Here is a 21,353-nt window from a genome sequence, read left to right on the forward strand (position 1 = left end):
AATATCCTCCTCAGATTCCGGCGAAGGCGTATTTATATCCGGTGATTGTGGAAACTCGAAGCGATCACTGCCCAGATTATTGCGATAAATGTTATCTCTAGCCTGTAACGTTTTAATTTCTTCCTGCATAGTAGCCAACTGGATCTTTTGATGTTTAACGGAAGATTCTATTAACGTTAAATCCTTTTTTACAGCACAGATTTCATGATTTTGATGATCGTGCTTTTCTTGACACTCATCGGCTAACCTTTTTAACTTCTCTTCAAACTGCGAGGATATGTCGTTCATCACCTGGACGATTGTTTGTTTCGTATCGTCTGATTTCAGTTCTATCCGTTCTATTCGTTTACTTAATTCTTCATACTGCTTGCTAGCTTCATTAAATTTCAGTTCTATCTTCTTTTCCATGGTCTGGTTAGCTTCATAGAACTTCAGTTCTATCTTCTGTTCCATGGTCTGGTTAGCTTCATAGAACTTCTGTTCCATGGTCTTGTTAGCTTCGTTGAATTTCAATTCTATCTTCTGTTCCATGGTCTGGTTAGCTTCATAGAACTTCTGTTCTATCTTCTGTTCCATGGTCAGGTTAGCTTCATAGAACTTCTGTTCCATGGTCTGATTAGCTTCATAGAACTTCTGTTCCATGTTTGTGTTAGATTCATTGAGCTTCTGTTCCATGGTTTGTTTTATCTCAGTCGTCATTTGCATAATTTGTCGCTGCATAGCTAACAAAAGTCGATCCTCAGATGACAAACTTGGTGTTGCACTAATTTCACCTGGATTACTGGTATTAGATTCCTGTTGCACTATTTCACTATCCATTTTTCTTTTGATGACCTTACCGCTTCGTAATACGGTTAAGTTCGTATTCATAAATGGTAATATCCAAGTAAATTCAGCCCTACTTTCCTTCTTCGGGAACTGAATTTTCAAAAGTCCCGGGTTTGGTAAACCAAATTTTTATAACGACTCTATAGAAAAGCGTCGTCAACCTGGTCCGTCTTGTAAAATATAAGTTACGAAGCGATAATTACTTTTCTTTATGCAAAAATCAACTCAGATATTCAAAGATTATTAGTCTCACCTTTATTGCTTGATATGTCTTAAATATTCTTTTTAAAACCGTGAAATACATAAATTCTCTTGTCTAGGTCAACACATAACATGTACATAGTCACAACTATCCCATAATAATCTCTTACATATCTTAAAAACATTCTTCTTTTCTGTTAATTTAAAATGAACATTCTACTAAGTATATTACATATTTATGAGCACTTTTTGCCCACGGTACAGGTAAATATTATACAAACTAAAGTATTTCGTTATACAACGAGTCGCGACCCAGACTTTGAGAAACACTGATCTAGTTCTTTTTAATCATTTTTTGAAAATATAGGGGGAAGTATTTTTACAATTCCTTTCGTCTTTAGGGTGCAGAATAATACTCGTTCAACACTACATACACGTAGTGGCTTGTAGAATTGGGTTCCCACCCCGAAGCGTGGACCCCTTGCAACAAAAATTTCTGGGTGGACTATACTGCCGGGGCCAGTGTCAGTGCCAGAGAGTAGATTGTCCCTACCCAGGCGTACAGTCAGAATTTTTTCTTGGGTGGAGTTCAAAATTTGGGGGTCCATACTACAAGACGGTACGTATGTGTAGCATTGAACGTGTTACTCTACACCCGAAAAAAAGCGATAAGTAATTGTAAAGTAATATAGAGATCATAATAGAACTAGATTATTTTCAGAAGGAAAGAAAAAGTACAAATGAAGCGTAAGATCAAAAATCTTTAGGCTATATCAATTACTTCTCCGCTAAGCAAGTATAGTTTTACCAAAAAGTACACATCCTGTATATGTCGAATTTCCAAGTTTCTTTGAGGGGGGGGGGGTAGGTTCGGACCCAGTGGACCCTAATAGGTGCGCCACTATTCCTATCACATCAGTTCAGTACCGATAACTAAGAAATGTGGGACTTATATATATATATATATATATATATATATATATCGAATTATAGTTGTCTAATATTATTAGTATTTACCGTAGAAAGAAACGTCCAAAGATAAGACATAAAGAATTGGTAGATCTTATTAAACTAAATAATATTATGTGCATGTGAGCAATGTTCATTTGAGAAAAAAATGTGCCGGGGGGCACACTTAGTATTCCAGGAGGCACACTGCTGGTACTATTCGATTTATTATTATATTACAGACTTATCAGTTTGGTCTCCTCCGGAGCGCACTCGCAGAGCCCCAGGGGGCAGTGCCCCCACAAAAACATGTCTCGTAGAAACACTGCGTAGGAGTAATACCCCATGCTTAGTTTTCGATAAAATGAAAAAAAAACTAATAATTATGCTGTGCGAGAACCATGCTGCTTCACGACGTTTAATTGATCCCGTAATGTACTCTCTTTTAGCATTCAATTAAGAACCTTCTAAGACGACAATACGTAAACATAGTCTAAGGTATACGCTAAAATTATCGATTGCTAAAATTCATAATTAAATATAAAATTTAATTTCTGCTGAACTAAAATAATCTCTAAATATAATACGCATATAAATTGAGAGGTAGCATCGATGTCAGCAAAATAACTTGCTTATCGATGAATTCTCTTGGAGAAGTTTTGGAAGAATCGAAAAACAAACTTTTGTGACGGTACAAAAGTTGACAGTTGAAAGTTCATTCGTTACGAAGATTAGTTGATAGACCTTTACTTTGCTGGAAGAAATTGTTATTTCTTTATACACTGCCTTTGTAGTAAAATACACTGTTAGCTAGGATATTCTTGTTTGCTTTCCCTCCTAAGGTTCCTTGCTCATACAAGGTACATCAAAAGTTTGGATCCATAGGCCAACTCCGTTATCAATAAAGATAAGGAAAGAAAAACAAAAGAATTGAAAGATGGAAAACGTGTTGGAAATAACTGATTTTTAATTGATGGATTGTTCTTTTCATTTTGAATTTTTTTCTTCTTTTTTGCAATTTCACCAGCCATTTGGCCTCCACACTGATCAGACGCTCTATGTTAAATAAAAAAGTTACCAGTTCAGCAGGATGTTTGCTTGGACCTCCACCGCACCAGTGGCGGATCTAAAACCACAGTTTTTTGAGTGACAAAATTTTTTGTAACTTTATAGTTGGTTTTATTCCTTATTGCAAAAATTTTGAATCAGTAGAAGTTAATTATTTCTGTTAAAGAAGCGCTTAAACCGATTTCAAGTTAAAATGATTTGCGTAAAGTCATGATATATATATCATAGTCTGAGTTGTGGATGGCCCCCTAGCTTTTATTTTATAGATCCACCACTGTACCATACTAGCAGTAAACACTGTTAAGAATAGTATTAGAGACACTCTAGATTTAGTCATATAACGATAAGCATATTCACTTTGTCATTTTTACGTGACCTTACCTGTTCCGTTCAATGTGCCTGCCGAACTTCATTGTATTGAAAACTAGGAATGGCAAATTCCGGAATTTTACTTTCCGGAATCTGCAAAGTAAAGTCAGAAAATAATCGGAATTTGGATACAATCCGGAATCCTCAAAAATTCCGGAATTCGGAAAAATCCGGAATTTAAAAGATCCGCTTTCGGAAAAACTCGAAATTTTTCGGATTTCGGAATTATTCTGGATTTCTAATTTTTCTAAATTCAACATTTTTTTTTGAATTCCGGAAACTGAAATTTCAGATTCCGGAAAATATATTGTCCGTAATCTGGATTCCGCAAAATTTTCTCCATGCCTACTGAAAATCCACCAGCGTTACTCACATTCCATTTTTCTTTTTCTTTTCTGTTTTTTTTTTTATCTTGATTCATAATGGAGTTAGCTTTTGGCATCGGACGCTTAATGCACTCGGTATAGTACTTATTAGTTATGTTTTGGAGTGAAATCGAGATATGCTGAGTCCCGTATAATTCTTGAAGGTGACAAATGATATAACTCTGGGAGTGTGTCGGCTAAACTGGGTCGTCTGGGTGTCCTATACATTGCTCGCCTCTCTTCCAGACAGAGTATTGCAGCTCAATTTTGAATACAGAGGGCTACCCTTTAATCATCCTTCTGCTTAACCGCCCATCTTCATTTTCATTATTACTGCCTCATAAGAATATACCGTACAGCAAGCCCAAATCCGTTTTTCTTCGTTTCCGTAAATATGTTTATCAAAAATGAAAGGAAATCTGTAAGTTTTACATTCCACGGATATTCCGGTTAGGCTAAGGGAGACGGTGATGAGAGATATGGTAGAATGAAGAAAGTGGGATGAAACGGGAAAACCCCGATAAAACCCACGAGCACGGCACAAAGCCCACACGGCGCGAGCTGGTATCGAACCAGGGACCCCAAGCACCGGAGGTGAACGCTCTACCACTGAGCCACCGCGTCCCCATAATGCCAAACAGAGTATTGTATTTCATTGAGTATTGTAGGTTGAGTCATATCTTTTTCAATTCTCTGTTTTTCTTCAAGCAATACACATACACTCTAACTAAATGTGTGGTTTGTGTAATCGTCTACTCCAGTGGTTCTCAACCTTTTCAGACTGACCACATATTTTACTGCACTTGCACGATATCACAACACACTTGTTGATATTATTAATTAATAATAATGTGTGGCTGTAAGTTTACCGTATAAAATGCAGAAACTCTATACGGCCCTGAGCACTGTTGCTGTTACAGGAGTTCGACTGGTACAGCCTGTCTCAAAATTGATTATAGTCTAACTAATTGGTAAATGTTTCATAATTTTTAAATTTTAAAATTTCGCGACACACCCTAATGAACTACGTGATATTGTAGTATGTCGCAACACGCCAGTTGGGAACCATTGGTTTTTGTGTGCCTTATTGAATATACGGTATTTTGCTCAACTAAGTTTTACTTGAGCAGCTTGTAATAGAAAGTTCTGAATAGCCTATTTCGGTTAAGTTTAATAAATTCAATTACAATACGGGACCATTATAGAAGTGGTAGACAATTTAGGACAGGGGCGGATCCAGGACGGACTTCTGGGGGGGGCGGTGGGTTGTAATACTGCTACTTAGGGCTATTTTTTAAGAGCGTCAGAAAATAAACTATATATTTTATTTATATATAAAATAAAAAAGTTTCCTCTTCCGGGAGGGGGGGCGATCGCCCCCTGGATCCGCCCCTGGTTTAGGAGCTATGAAATGGTGATTTTCATTTTAATCGACTTATCCGAGCAGGGTCCGGTACCATGGGGTGCGGTTAACAAGGGAAAAATGAAATGAAATCTTTCAGTTTTACGTCCCACGCTTATGCCGTGTAGGCTAAAGGAAACGGCGATGATGAAAAGTGAATGAAATTGTGGAATGAAGAAAGTGGGAGAACCTCGAGTAAACCCAAGCACACGGTGTTTGTTTACCACAAAGTCCCCTTGGCGTGAGCTGGGATCACGGTTAACAACGAGTCTAATGTATTGGCTATTATATATCTTTTGATATACTAGTTGTATTTCCTTGTGTATTTATTAGCTTAAAAAAGCTATTTTATTTATATTAATTTTTGAATATATATTCCATTTAGGTCCTGTGTATTTGAACTTCGTACGAATGTTGTATATATATGTATCAATTTCTTACAGTGTCAAACAACACAAACGCTATGTAAAAGTTCGTAGTATGAAGATTCAGTGCAACTTACAGTGCGGTAACAAAAACAATAACTGAACTGGATGTCAATATAGACTACATAAGATAGTTCAGGACATATTTGTATATGTAACATAATAAAGAAATATTTGTATATGGTTAACTCTCAAATTATGTTCAAACTGTTTAAACTTTGTATGTTTCGGAGGGTATAATTATGTCCTGCGATCTGTTGTATCTTTGTATAACTAACTACATAAATAAATGCATTATGAAAACAATAATTCAACAAATCTTTCCACGTTTCTCTCTCTCTCGCTATATATATACAGTGGCGTATTTACGGGGTTTCCGGGCTTAAGCCCCCGAAACAAAATCGTAAATACACCACTGTATATATATATATATATATATATATATATATATATATATATATATATATATATATATATATATAACATTTAGGGACAACTTCGGCTATGGGGACCTCTACCAATTTTGAAATTTTTAACGTCATTCGATAGGGTTCCACTCCCTAATCAAGAAACTGAAAGAATTTCTTGTCGGAACCTCCCCCTTCCCCTCCATAACCGACTTAGAATAACCGACAAGGGTTATGGGGACCTCTACCAATTTTGAAATTTTTCACGTCATTCGATAGGGTTCCACTCCCTAATCAAAAAACTGAAAGAATTTCTTGTCGGAACCTCCCCCTTCCCCTCCATAACCGACTTAGAATAACCGACAAGGGTTATGGGGACCTCTACCAATTTTGAAATTTTTCACGTCATTCGATAGGGTTCCACTCCCTAATCAAGAAACTGAAAGAATTTCTTGTCGGAACCTCCCCCTTCCCCTCCATAACCAACTTAGAATAACCGACAAGGGTTATGGGTACCTCTACCAATTTTGAAATTTTTAACGTCATTCGATAGGGTTCCACTCCCTAATCAAGAAACTGAAAGAATTTCTTGTCGCAACCTCCCCCTTCCCCTCCATAACCGACTTAGAATAACCGACAAGGGTTATGGGGACCTCTACCAATTTTGAAATTTTTCACGTCATTCGATAGGGTTCCACTCCCTAATCAAGAAACTGAAAGAATTTCTTGTCGGAACCTCCCCTTCCCCTCCATAACCGACTTAGAATAACCGACAAGGGTTATGGGGACCTCTACCAATTTTGAAATTTTTAACGTCATTCGATAGGGTTCCACTCCCTAATCAAGAAACTAAAGGAATTTCTAGTAGGAACCTCCCCCTTCCCCTCCATAACCGACTTAGAATAACCGACAAGGGTTATGGGTACCTCTACCAATTTTGAAATTTTTAACGTCATTCGATAGGGTTCCACTCCCTAATCAAGAAACTGAAAGAATTTTTTGTCGGAACCTCACCCTTCCCCTCCATAACCGACTTAGAATAACCGACAAGGGTTATGGGGACCTCTACCAATTTTGAAATTTTTCACGTCATTCGATAGGGTTCCACTCCCTAATCAAAAAACTGAAAGAATTTCTTGTCGGAACCTCCCCCTTCCCCTCCATAACCGACTTAGAATAACCGACAAGGGTTATGGGGACCTCTACCAATTTTGAAATTTTTCACGTCATTCGATAGGGTTCCACTCCCTAATCAAGAAACTGAAAGAATTTCTTGTCGGAACCTCCCCCTTCCCCTCCATAACCGACTTAGAATAACCGACAAGGGTTATGGGGACCTCTACCAATTTTGAAATTTTTCACGTCATTCGATAGGGTTCCACTCCCTAATCAAGAAACTGAAAGAATTTTTTGTCGGAACCTCCCCCTTCCCCTCCATAACTAACTTAGAATAACCGACAAGGGTTATGGGGACCTCTACCAATTTTGAAATTTTTCACGTCATTCGATAGGGTTCCACTCCCTAATCAAGAAACTGAAAGAATTTCTTGTCGGAACCTCCCCCTTCCCCTCCATAACCGACTTAGAATAACCGACAAGGGTTATGGGGACCTCTACCAATTTTAAAATTTTTCACGTCATTCGATAGGGTTTCACTCCCTAATCAAGAAAATGAAAGAATTTTTGGTCGGAACCTCCCCTTCTTCTCCATAACCGACTTAGAATAACCGACAAGGGTTATGGGGACCTCTATCAATTTTGAAATTTTTCACGTCCTTCGATAGGGTTCACTCCCTAATCAAGAAACTGAAAGAATTTCTTGTCGGAACCTCCCCCTTCCCCTCCATAACCGACTTAGAATAACCGACAAGGGTTATGGGGACCTCTACCAATTTTGAAATTTTTCACGTCATTCGATAGGGTTCCACTCCCTAATCAAGAAACTGAAAGAATTTCTTGTCGGAACTTCCCCCTTACCCTGCATAACCGACTAAGAATAACCGACAAGGGTTATGGGGACCTCTACCAATTTTGAAATTTTTCACGTCATTCGATAGGGTTCCACTCCCTAATCAAGAAACAAAAGGAATTTCTTGTCGGAACCTCCCCCTTCGCCTACATAACCGACTTAGAATAACCGACAAGGGTTATGGGTACCTCTACCAATTTTGAAATTTTTAACGTCATTCGATAGGGTTCCACTCCCTAATCAAGAAACTGAAAGAATTTCTTGTCGGAACCTCCCCCTTCCCCTCCATAACCGACGTAGAATAACCGACAAGGGTTATGGGGACCTCTACCAATTTTGAAATTTTTCACGTCATTCGATAGGGTTCCACTCCCTAATCAAGAAACTGAAAGAATTTCTTGTCGGAACCTCCTCCTTCCCCTCCATAACCGACTTAGAATAACCGACAAGGGTTATTGGGACCTCTACCAATTTTAAAATTTTTCACGTCATTCGATAGGGATTCACTCCGTAATCACGAAAATGAAAGAATTTCTTGTCGGAACCTCCCCCTTCCCCTCCATAACCGACTTAGAATAACCGACAAGGGTTATGGGGACCTCTACCAATTTTGAAATTTTTCACGTCATTCGATAGGGTTCCACTCTCTAATCAAGAAACTGAAAGAATTTCTTGTCGGAACCTCCCCCTTCCCCTCCATAACCGACTTAGAATAACCGACAAGGGTTATTGGGACCTCTACCAATTTTAAAATTTTTCACGTCATTCGATAGGGTTTCACTCCCTAATCACGAAAATGAAAGAATTTTTGGTCGGAACCTCCCCTTCCCCTCCATAACCGACTTAGAATAACCGACAAGGGTTATGGGGACCTCTACCAATTTTGAAATGTTTAACGTCATTCGATAGGGTTCCACTCCCTAATCAAGAAACTGAAAGAATTTCTTGTCGGAACCTCCCCCTTCCCCTCCATAACCGACGTAGAATAACCGACAAGGGTTATGAGGACCTCTACCAATTTTGAAATTTTTCACGTCCTTCGATAGGGTTCACTCCCTAATCAAGAAACTGAAAGAATTTCTTGTCGGAACCTCCCCCTTCCCCTCCATAACCGACTTAGAATAACCGACAAGGGTTATGGGGACCTCTACCAATTTTGAAATTTTTCACGTCATTCGATAGGGTTCCACTCCCTAATCAAGAAACTGAAAGAATTTCTTGTCGGAACTTCCCCCTTACCCTGCATAACCGACTAAGAATAACCGACAAGGGTTATGGGGACCTCTACCAATTTTGAAATTTTTCACGTCATTCGATAGGGTTCCACTCCCTAATCAAGAAACTAAAGGAATTTCTTGTCGGAACCTCCCCCTTCGCCTCCATAACCGACTTAGAATAACCGACAAGGGTTATGGGGACCTCTACCAATTTTGAAATTTTTAACGTCATTCGATAGGGTTCCACTCCCTAATCAAGAAACTGAAAGAATTTCTTGTCGGAACCTCCCCCTTCCCCTCCATAACCGACGTAGAATAACCGACAAGGGTTATGGGGACCTCTACCAATTTTGAAATTTTTCACGTCATTCGATAGGGTTCCACTCCCTAATCAAGAAACTGAAAGAATTTCTTGTCGGAACCTCCCCCTTCCCCTCCATAACTAACTTAGAATAACCGACAAGGGTTATGGGGACCTCTACCAATTTTGAAATTTTTCACGTCATTCGATAGGGTTCCACTCCCTAATCAAGAAACTGAAAGAATTTCTTGTCGGAACCTCCCCCTTCCCCTCCATAACCGACTTAGAATAACCGACAAGGGTTATTGGGACCTCTACCAATTTTAAAATTTTTCACGTCATTCGATAGGGTTTCACTTTCTAATCACGAAAATGAAAGAATTTTTGGTCGGAACCTCCCCTTCCCCTCCATAACCGACTTAGAATAACCGACAAGGGTTATGGGGACCTCTACCAATTTTGAAATTTTTAACGTCATTCGATAGGGTTCCACTCCCTAATCAAGAAACTGAAAGAATTTCTTGTCGGAACCTCCCCCTTCCCCTCCATAACCGACGTAGAATAACCGACAAGGGTTATGAGGACCTCTACCAATTTTGAAATTTTTCACGTCATTCGATAGGGTTCCACTCCCTAATCAAGAAACTGAAAGAATTTCTTGTCGGAACCTCCCCCTTCCCCTCCATAACCGACTTAGAATAACCGACAAGGGTTATTGGGACCTCTACCAATTTTAAAATTTTTCACGTCATTCGATAGGGTTTCACTCCCTAATCACGAAAATGAAAGAATTTTTGGTCGGAACCTCCCCTTCCCCTCCATAACCGACTTAGAATAACCGACAAGGGTTATGGGGACCTCTACCAATTTTGAAATTTTTCACGTCATTCGATAGGGTTCACTCCCTAATCAAGAAACTGAAAGAATTTCTTGTCGGAACCTCCCCCTTCCCCTCCATAACCGACTTAGAATTATCGACAAGGGTTATGGGTACCTCTACCAATTTTGAAATTTTTCACGTCATTCGATAGGGTTCCACTCCCTAATCAAGAAACTGAAAGAATTTCTTGTCGGAACCTCACCCTTCCCCTCCATAACCGACTTAGAATAACCGACAAGGGTTATGAGGACCTCTACCAATTTTGAAATTTTTCACGTCATTCGATAGGGTTCCACTCCCTAATCAAGAAACTGAAAGAATTTCTTGTCGGAACCTCCCCCTTCCCCTCCATAACCGACTTAGAATAACCGACAAGGGTTATTGGGACCTCTACCAATTTTAAAATTTTTCACGTCATTCGATAGGGTTTCACTCCCTAATCACGAAAATGAAAGAATTTTTGGTCGGAACCTCCCCTTCCCCTCCATAACCGACTTAGAATAACCGACAAGGGTTATGGGGACCTCTACCAATTTTGAAATTTTTCACGTCATTCGATAGGGTTCACTCCCTAATCAAGAAACTGAAAGAATTTCTTGTCGGAACCTCCCCCTTCCCCTCCATAACCGACTTAGAATTATCGACAAGGGTTATGGGTACCTCTACCAATTTTGAAATTTTTCACGTCATTCGATAGGGTTCCACTCCCTAATCAAGAAACTGAAAGAATTTCTTGTCGGAACTTCCCCCTTACCCTGCATAACTGACTAAGAATAACCGACAAGGGTTATGGGGACCTCTACCAATTTTGAAATTTTTCACGTCATTCGATAGGGTTCCACTCCCTAATCAAAAAACTGAAAGAATTTCTTGTCGGAACCTCACCCTTCCCCTCCATAACCGACTTAGAATAACCGACAAGGGTTATGGGGACCTCTACCAATTTTGAAATTTTGAACCTCATTCGATAGGGGTCCACTCGCTAACCAAGAAACTGAATCAATCCTGAGTGGGGTTTAGACCCGTTTGATTGTATAAAAAACCATTTGCGAAACATGCAAACCCCTCAACAAGAAAAGAAACTTTTGCTGTACTTACAAATCTATTAGGGAACATGACAGAATTTTCTCAGTGAATGAAATTGTGATTCCCTTTGTGGCTCTAGCTTGATCAAAACCTTCAGGTAAAGTATCATAAGGATAAACATTTTCTTTAAAATTTGTGATGGCCGCCAACTTCCAATATGGTGCCAATGTAGTTTATTATTTTTTTTATATATAAACTGTTATTCTTATATTATAAAACGTATTAAGTTTGAAGTAAATTAGTCCATTAGAAGCTCAGAAATAATTATTTAAAGATATACAATGGTTTAAGAAATAATTGCGGCGATCTTCCAATATGGCGTCCAATGTGCTTGATTTTTTTAAAAATTCTATACCTTATATACTATAAGTATATTTATTTTGAAGTAAATCAGTCAATTGGAAGCTGAGAAATGTTTTTTTAAAATAAAAAAAAGTTAATACATGATGTGATTAGAAATGAAATATGTCATAGCGTATACTCCAGTCCCAGTTTCCGCTATCTTTCATTGAAATACATAACTATGTCCGCTTATGTTACATACGCCGACAAGGGATGGCACTAGCATATAATAAGGGAGTTGTATATAGGTCAAATTTGCATTTATAAGAAACATTTCTCGGGATCCCCCCTGGTCTAGTGGCTAAAACGCCGGACCACCGTGCGCGTGGTCGCGGATTCAAATCCCACCGGGAGTACATATGAGTTCGTGTGGGGAGTTAGCCATATTATATGTTGGCCAAATATAATAATGTCTAAAATCCCATTCCAAACTGACGTAGGAAAATACGCATATGTTAGGAGGAATATGCTTATTTTGCAAAGCATATAAATAGCAAGGTGCGAATCTAAACCGCATATGCTGAGCATATTCTCTGGGAGATAACCTTGCTGCTGACAAAGGATGCTTAACAAATCAAATAATAATAATTTATTTTTTGTTTGGAACTCAGCTATTTGTTTACGGGGGCGCGGTGGCTCAGTGGCAGAGCCTTCACCTCCGGTGCTTGGGGTCCCTGGTTCGATCCCACTCGTTGTGTGTGGACTTTGTGATGGACAAACACCGTGTTCATGGGTTTCCTCGGGGTTCTCCTGTTTATTCCCGCATTCTTCATTCCACCATTTCATTCATTTCTCATCTTCACCGTCTCCTTTAGCCTAACCGACATAATCGTGGGACGTAAAACTCAAAGATTTCATTTCATTTTTTAGCTATTTGTTTCATTTGTTCAACGTTCGAAATATTAATTTAAACCTCGTGTGGTCTGTTACTTTTAAAATAATGAACTGGTGAATTAAATTAATTCGCCTGGTAATCTTATAATTAGCAAGGCATAAAATTTGATTTTTATGAGTTCAGAACAACAGTGCTAGTGGGTAAAATTGAATAACACTGAATACACAGCAACTCCTGTTTCCTCGTCATAATCCGGACTGTAATGTTCGCGTCAGTGTGAAAGGGAATACGAGTGCCATGACGCACTCAGATCAGTGTGAAAGCGGCCTTAGGGCCTTCCTCGAAAGCACCTATTTATCCCGCCTCGAATTCTAATTTATGACAAACTCCTGGAAACTTCGTGTCCGTGCACGCAAATACAGTGAGAGGGCGTAGCTCCTTCAAGGGGGTCTCGGGCCAGCGCCCCCAGAGAGTAAGCCTATTTATTTCGTTCTAGTTTTAATATTGGTGCACAGTGCAATAAAAAAAATATTAAAATATATTTTCTTCAGTATTTAGACGTTTAGTTTACAGACATAACATTTCTTTCTTGTTTTTCTTTTTTTTAAATCTCTTTTTTGTTTCTCTACCCTATCTATAAGCACAATTTAGACTTTCCCTTCCTGGCTTGCTAGAGTGCGCCTGGGAGATTGCCGTGAAAAAATATGTTACAAAATTACTTTTACGACCTTCTTCATTTACTGCACTAAACAATATTTGTAGGATATTTTGCATGTGTCTGCTTTTCTTCATTCCGTTTTCTCCCGCTTTTTTCTATATGTTTAATACAGTATCTTGAAAGTTTAATGTTGAATTTGCAAACATGATAACAGCTTCTCTTTATGATTAGAAAATTTTAACAAGTAGTCAACAATACACATCTGTAGTCGGCGAACTTCTGTGCACTAGTTTGTTTAGTCTACCAAAGTTCAGGGAACTGGTTTTCTAAAGAAAGTAAAGGAACAATAACAATGCCGATTGTTTTAAATTTAATTGGTTACCTTTTAAGGAAGAGAAAGAGGGTGACAAATGCATCCCACTCAATTGTCACTCATATGATTAATTTGTGTTGAGCTTCGCTGGCGGAAACACGTCGACAGTTCATCGCAAAACATTTACGAAATAATACTTTGTGGACAGCATCATTGTTGTATATATTTTATACTCTCCTTGCTCGATTTTAATTTTATCGTCTTCGTCTCAGAGAGTAAATCATAAACCACAATATATGAAAGGAGCATTTGAAAATGGTACGTATACGTAATATGAAACTTTTATTTATTTATGTTTTTTATTTATTCCTAGACACAACAGGCTACATAACCAAATTACAGTGTCCATTACATGTATTAAGCAATTATAAGATATACATTCAAATTATATAATACACTTATAGTTACAATGCAGTTTCAATATCATTAATGTTCTTTCATATAAAATTATTGCATTCAACGAAATCTTTAGAAGATTTAATGAGGCTGCACCAGGCATACGCCCTCTAACAATCCAGAATGCTTGTCTTCTAGGTGCTGCTCTCACGTCAGAAGCACTCACTAACGTGCTATTGAATAAAATATCTACTTTCGAATTGTTCTTGTCTCGACTTCCTTCAATTTCAGCCCATTCAGCATTTTCCCTTTTACGAGTATCTTTGTCGATCCCTCGCTTAACCTATTTTTTACGATGCTTTCCATCTTGGCATGAAAGTTCTTTGCTGGAAAAATATGATACTGTCCTGAAAACTGGAATTGAATCAATTCTGAACTGCTCCTTAAATGACGACTCTTGGACACAAGAATGTTTACCTGTTGGTTTGGGCGGTCTTGGTATTCGACGAGCTGTGGATATGGCGATTCCTACATTCTTAGCGTCATACCACGGATCTCTGCGGTTAATCGAAGCTCTCCTTCCACAGGGTTATTGTTTGGACCCAGATAGTTCAGTTCAAGAAGGCTTTAATAAGTGGGCAAACTTAGCAAATACAAGCCTTCCGGAAATTAGCAAAAAGTGTTATCAGTCATCTTGGTATACACCAATTGCATGTCAATTACATAATCATTTGTTACAATCTGTTGTTGTTCCGGAAGATAAGGCCAGGCTTCTTGCTGCCTCGTCTCCCGAAGCGGGTGCATGGTTGATGGCGATACCTTCTCCGCCTTTAGGCCTTCATTTGTCAAATGAAAGCTTTCGAATTGCTGTAGCCTTACGTTTAGGCTTAGCAGTTTGTGAGCCTCATCGCTGTCCAGCTTGTGGGGATGAGATTAACCAACGTGGCCTGCATGGCCTTTCATGCATGAAGAGCGCTGGTAGATTCGCCCGACATTCCTCTGTAAATGATATAATACTACGAGCCCTCAAGACAGCTGGATTTCCTTCAATACGGGAACCTTCTGGTTGCTGTCGTTCGGATGGAAGGCGACCAGATGGGATGACACTAGTTCCATGGATGAGAGGAAAATGTTTATTGTGGGACTACACATGCGCTGATACATACGCTCATTCAAGTCTTCCTCTGTCAGTAATGAACGCTGGAGCTGTTGCTAATCGCAGAGAAGCTGAAAAGCAAAGAAAATACAACAACCTTCTCGAAAAGTTTGTTTTCACTCCAATCGCAATTGAAACCAGTGGTGCAAGAAGTCTTTAATTTATTAGGGAGGTAGGAAGACGCATTTCTTATGTTTCCGGCGAAGTTCGCTCCACAACTTATACAGCGCATATCCATTTCTATCCAACGTGGTAACGTCTCGTCGGTCCTTGGCACTTTACCACCTGGCAAGAAACTGGAGGAGGTGTTTCTACTCTGAGAATAATTGTTTTATATATAATAGGTCTTGCACAATAGTTTTTCTTTTGATTAAAATTGTATACCAATAGTATTCTAATATTATGAACATATACACTAATTAATGTCTAGTGAAGATGACATTTTTTTATTGAAAAAAATTTAAATTTATAATATGTAACAATATTATATAATTACATTGTTAATACATGTTAATTGTAAATTATTTTTAAAAAATTACAATGTATTGTATAATATTGGCACATTTATATTTTCTCTAAAAATACACTTTTAATTTTATTGATACGTAAAAAAAATATTTCTTATTAGATTACAAAGATCTGTCTTGAATTGACTTATGCTGTTAATATTAATATTAAAAATCTATTCTGTATTTTGTTAACCTATTGTAGGTTGTACTTAATCTCCATACTGGTGACCTCTTGTTTGCATTCGTGTGTAATCTCCCGTAGTAAAAGAAATTGAAATTTTCAAGACGAGCTACATTTGTAGGAGTGCGTATTTTAAATTCTTGAAGTAAATTTTCCCAGTCGATTTTATTATTAAATAACTTATATAAAATAGAAACAACATATCTTGCATTATTCGTTGCTGTTCTGGACTTAATGTATTAAAGTTTAGATCTAAAGATTGACAATTAATTGTATGTCTTCGGATATACTTTTGTCTGCCTATATGCGAAGTGCTTTAAATATTTATTGTGAGTTTTTTCTATATTATCTATTCTGTGCGTTTTTGTTTTTGTGTGAGGGTTCCATATAGTTGCTGCATATTTAAGTTCGGTACGAACATAATGCTCATATAACTTTTGGATACAGTAATACTAGCAAACTCTTTATTAATCTTGAGGGGCGCGGTGGCTCAATGGTAGAGCGTTCACCTCTGGTGCTTGGGGTCCCGGGTTCTATCCCAGCCCCCGCCACGTGAACTTTGTGGTGGACAAACACCGTGTGCGTGGGTTTTCTCGGGGTTCTCCCGTTTCCTCCCACTTTCTTCATTCCGCTCTTTCATTCATTACTCATCATCACCGTCTCCTTTAGCCTAACCGGCATAATTGTTGGACGAAAAACTCAAAGATTTCATTTCATTTTTCTTTATTGATCTTGATGAAACCAAGGTTTCGATACGCCTGGTCAACCATGTGGTTTATCTGATTGTTAAATGTTAAATTTTTGTCATACATCACCCCTAAATCCCTGACAGTGTTCGAGGTGCATTTTTTTCACGAGCTACCCTAACCAATTGTTTTAAGTCACACGAAATCAGGTGAGTATAGATTTATATTTAAAGGAGCAGTTCGAGTTAAAAACAAGTTTGATGCAATAGAAAGAGTAGAGTCTAACAAAAAATAAGAGACCCGTATTTTTTATATCTTGTTAGGCCATCTCATTCAGCTTCTACAGGCATTTGTTTTTGATGAATCGTAAATGCTGACGTCACGATTGGGATACGCGAGAAATTAAATGTGAGTCAGCAACCACTCCCTTGTACACAGCTCATAGACCTTTAGTAGTGCATTGGATTTAATAGATTGTGTTTTGGATTTGTTAGCAGTCTTGCTCTGTGTTGAATTCTTGTGGGGCGTTTTTGTTAGTTGTTTTTCGTATAGCATTAGTATAAAAAAATTAGAGAGAGAGCAATAATTACGTTTGTTGTGCGAAACAGTGTTTCTTCCAGACATGTTTTTAGGGTGGCACTGTCTCCCGGAGCTCTGAGAGATTAACCTGGAGGAGACCAAAATAATACGTCTATAATATAATAAATATAATAGTACTGTGTAAAAATAATGTGCCCCTCCGAATACTAAGTATCCCCCCCCGGATTTTTTTTTCTGAAAGAAACACTAGTGTGAAGTAGAAAACACGTATTAGTACAGCGCATGCTCTGTCTGTGAAGTAGTGTTTTCGGTTGTAATTCTTGTGCAATTAAAGCTGAGGACATAAAGTGTATATATATATATATATATATATATATATATATATATATACGTTTCCAAGTCGTGAGAAATCACCAGATCGATATAAATTATGGCTCAAGAAAATCAATGGGAAAAAATGTTCCAAATAAAATCACTCGTGTTCCAAACATCTTGAAGAGCCTACCTTCGAGAAGTCAAGTTTACTGAAAGAAAATTTAATGCCAGTGGCGGACCTAAGCTGGAGCCGGGGGCCTAGGCCCTCCCAGTTTTTGAGTGACAAAATTGATTTAAGCTATTATTTAGATATTTTTGAAAGTTAGTAAACATGATATACCTATCATAGTCTGGGTTCTGACTTCCCCTCCTGAGTTTTTAGCGTCTAGATCCACTTCTGGCTAATGGCAGGAGAATTATTTACACGCAAACTGAGAAAGAATGCTGTTCCAAGTATATTATTGAAAGGTTTAAAATCCGAGCCATTGAACAAGCACCGATCTATGTCCAGTTACCAACGTACAAATATGGTACAAGACGCTTTTGACGGTTGTAGTCAAGACGAGGCATTAGATGGTAATAGAGACGATGTCACTCATGATTCTGAAGATACTGCTTTAGAAATAAGCTATACAATGTGAATTAGGGAGTGAAATATACCGGCTTGTAGAAGGAATCAGTGACGATGACTGTTCCTCAAGACATTGATTCATCGTTTAATTTCTCTGTATCATGTGACAATGATGATGAAACGGGTGATGAGAGTTGTTCCGCGGACAGCTATGCGAATAAAAGAAATTTAATCGGTGAAGTGTTTCTCGTATTCTGGCAAACTTTACAGATGTTATTTCATTTTTGCCTCATATATTGCTCTCCTGTATATACCTTGAAGCACACAATTATAGGGTCAGCGTTAAAAATTGCAACAAAACGTGAAAATGATCATACTTATGTTTGGGAATCGGAAGAATGATTAAAGAAAAGATACTTAGGTGTTGCAGCAATCTCGTCCGCCATGTATTTACGATATTGGTTTATATTTTTTCTTTGAAACGCTGAACTTATGCTTTATAGGATACGTTTTATAATATTATAAAAACGTTTGTACAGCCCACCATCAGATATCATTTTCTACATGCAGATGATAATTGTAAGTCTTTGCAATCAGTTCTGGAAAAGGAAACCGCACTTAGAACGTGCTATCGCACCTCTCACAAACGAAATGTTTGGCACTGTGTAGTATGTAAGCCTGCTCTCGCTCCTTGACCACCTATGACGTCATCACAACATTTTTCTTCCTCTGTTACTCGCTAACGACTGAACGTATCGCGATCAAACAAACACCATTCCTTTTAGAATTTTCAACTCTATAGATGGAAATAAATTGTAAAAAATGCATTTCTAAGTCGAACTGCTCCTTTAAGTTGCATCACTCGAGTGCGAGGTAATGTCACGTAGTATTTTCATGGGGGTCAAGGTGTAGCAAAACCAGCTCTGCTGGGCTTCTAATCCGCTTAGTTCGCTGACGCTTGCTCAGCTTTGTTTCGTAACGTAACGTAAGTTTCTATGCATTATATATTATGTACAAGGACAAATGAGTGTTATTTTTATCTTATTTTATGATAAAAGTGTTATGAAAATTAAAAAAAAAACGTAATAAAAACTCCTTGGGCCGGCTTTGAACTCACGCCAAAAACGACGTTTATTACTAGCCCGTGCGCCATCATGCTCGGCCACGAAGACCGACAGCAGCAGGTGTTTAGTTTGTACGATATATATGCTATGTAGCAAGAAACTGATAACTTCAACCAATCAGAACCGTGTATTCAGCTCTTACGGCTAGGCTCGAGCGTAATTAAAATGTATGCGTCCGACTTTGGTAAAGTGATGTCATTCATCTTATACGAAAATTTTTGAGGGATTCTGTGATTTGTAAAGGAGATTAAATTGCATTTGTTAGTGTTCACGTTTATGACGTTCTCCTTGGATCGTTCCGTTAGTTCATTCAAGTCATTTTGAAGTATTTTACAGTCATTTAATGCTTCTATTGCCATGTATATTCTAACATCATCTGCAAATATCAGCGTGTGAGAGTTTTGTATACTCGGCTGTAGATCGTTGATAAACAGTAGAAACATTAATGGCCCTAAATTTGACCCCTGTGCAGCGGTGTACCCAGCAGGTTTGTGTAGGGTGGGCCCGTCGTTTTTGAGGGGGGGCAGCTACAATGTACAAAGCCAAAAAAAAAAATGTGTTGCTGCTAGTGTTTTTGAGGCCTGAAAGGAAGGAAAATTTTGGTTTCCTTCTGGAAGACTAAAAACACTATTTTAGCTTATTATTATTATTATTGTTATTATTATCCAAAAATTATATTCAAGATAGTTTTTATTATGCTTAATCAAGAGCTACTGCCCGGGACCAAACGCTATACGTTTGTGCGTAACTATAAAGGTAACCAAGAAAGTTCTGTCCCTTTTCGTGGAGGTCTGTGTTCAATTGGACCTCACACTGTGAGTTGAATGCGAGTGGAGATAGGCGAACGTCAGTTGTTGGTGTGGGTATATCCAACATACTACCTGGTTGTGGCAATTCAGACACACCGTGAACTCGCGTTAAGACAGAGGGAACATGGGTCAGCCACAGAGCGTCATAAGAGCATGTATGCTGAACGAGTTCAAATGGAGGTCAAACGCCGCTGTAGCGGGACAGAAGATATGCCAGGCCTTTGCTGAGGGTGTCGTGACGACGCGGACATTGCAGCGATGGTTTAACAAGTTTAAGAACGATGACGAAACAACCCAAAACACCACGTGCCAGAAGACATGTACAAAGAGGAACAGTGACTACAATTCAGTATGTGGTGAAACCATTCGGCAGCACATCTATCAACTTGTGAAGCACTATAAGTTGGGTCGATGGGTCTCTCATATTTTGACTCCAGGCCTGAAAGCAACGCGGCAGTCGCCTGTGTTTATTTGCTGTTTCGGAACCATTTCTGGACAGGGCGTCGACATGTGACAAAAAGTGTGTCCTATACGTCATCATTGGTTAGCATTCCATGAACCGATTTCAAAACAGCAGAAACCAGCACTGTAGCAGAAGAAGGTCCTTCTGTGTGTTTGGTGCATCGTGCATCGGAAACTGCTACCAGCTGGTCAGAGAATCAATGCAATGGTGTACTGTCAGCAGTGAAGCTGTGCTCAACAAAAACTCAAAACTCTGGAGCCATCACTTCTGCATTGCAAATGGGCCCTCGTTTACGGGACAACGCTAAGTCCCACGTGGCTAGGATGACTCAGGACACCATTTTCCGCCTTGGAAACAATATTGCAACCACTATATTCCCCGGGTATTGCACCGTCCGATTATCACCTGTTCCATTCTTTGGACAATCACCTTAGAGGACGCCAGTTCAAATCCCTAGTAAAAGTCCAAAATGCACCTGATACTTTCTTCGTTTCACGGCTCACCAAGTTCTACCGCGATGGATTCCATAGCCTTCCAGAACGTTTTCAGAAGGTCATCGATACTGATGGGGAGTATTTTTGATCTTCTAGGTTAGGTGACATATCGATGTTCGAAGGTGGTGGGTGAAAAAGCAACAAAACTTTTCTTGGTTACCTTTATATTTAAATTTAAGACCTTGTATACAGAACCTATCTACACAAGATTGATTTTCTTTGAAATTTCACTTAATTTCTTTATGGTTTCCTAACAAAAATATTTATTTATTATTCGTGACTCTACCAAAAATAATTTGGATTTTTGATTTCGACCTATGTTGTCACTCAGCACGACATACTCTATCAGCGTGCTAAGTTTGGTTGAGATCGGCCAAACGGTCTAGGAGGAAGCGTTTTTCGGTGATTATTCCTCGATGGTCCATCGGATTTTTGATTTCGACCTATGTTGTCACTCAGCACGACATACTCTATCAGCGTGCTAAGTTTGGTTGA

The sequence above is a fragment of the Thermobia domestica genome, chromosome 12 (assembly GCF_964235325.1).
Source record: "Thermobia domestica chromosome 12, izTheDome1.hap1.1, whole genome shotgun sequence".
In the NCBI taxonomy this organism is placed as follows: domain Eukaryota; kingdom Metazoa; phylum Arthropoda; class Insecta; order Zygentoma; family Lepismatidae; genus Thermobia; species Thermobia domestica.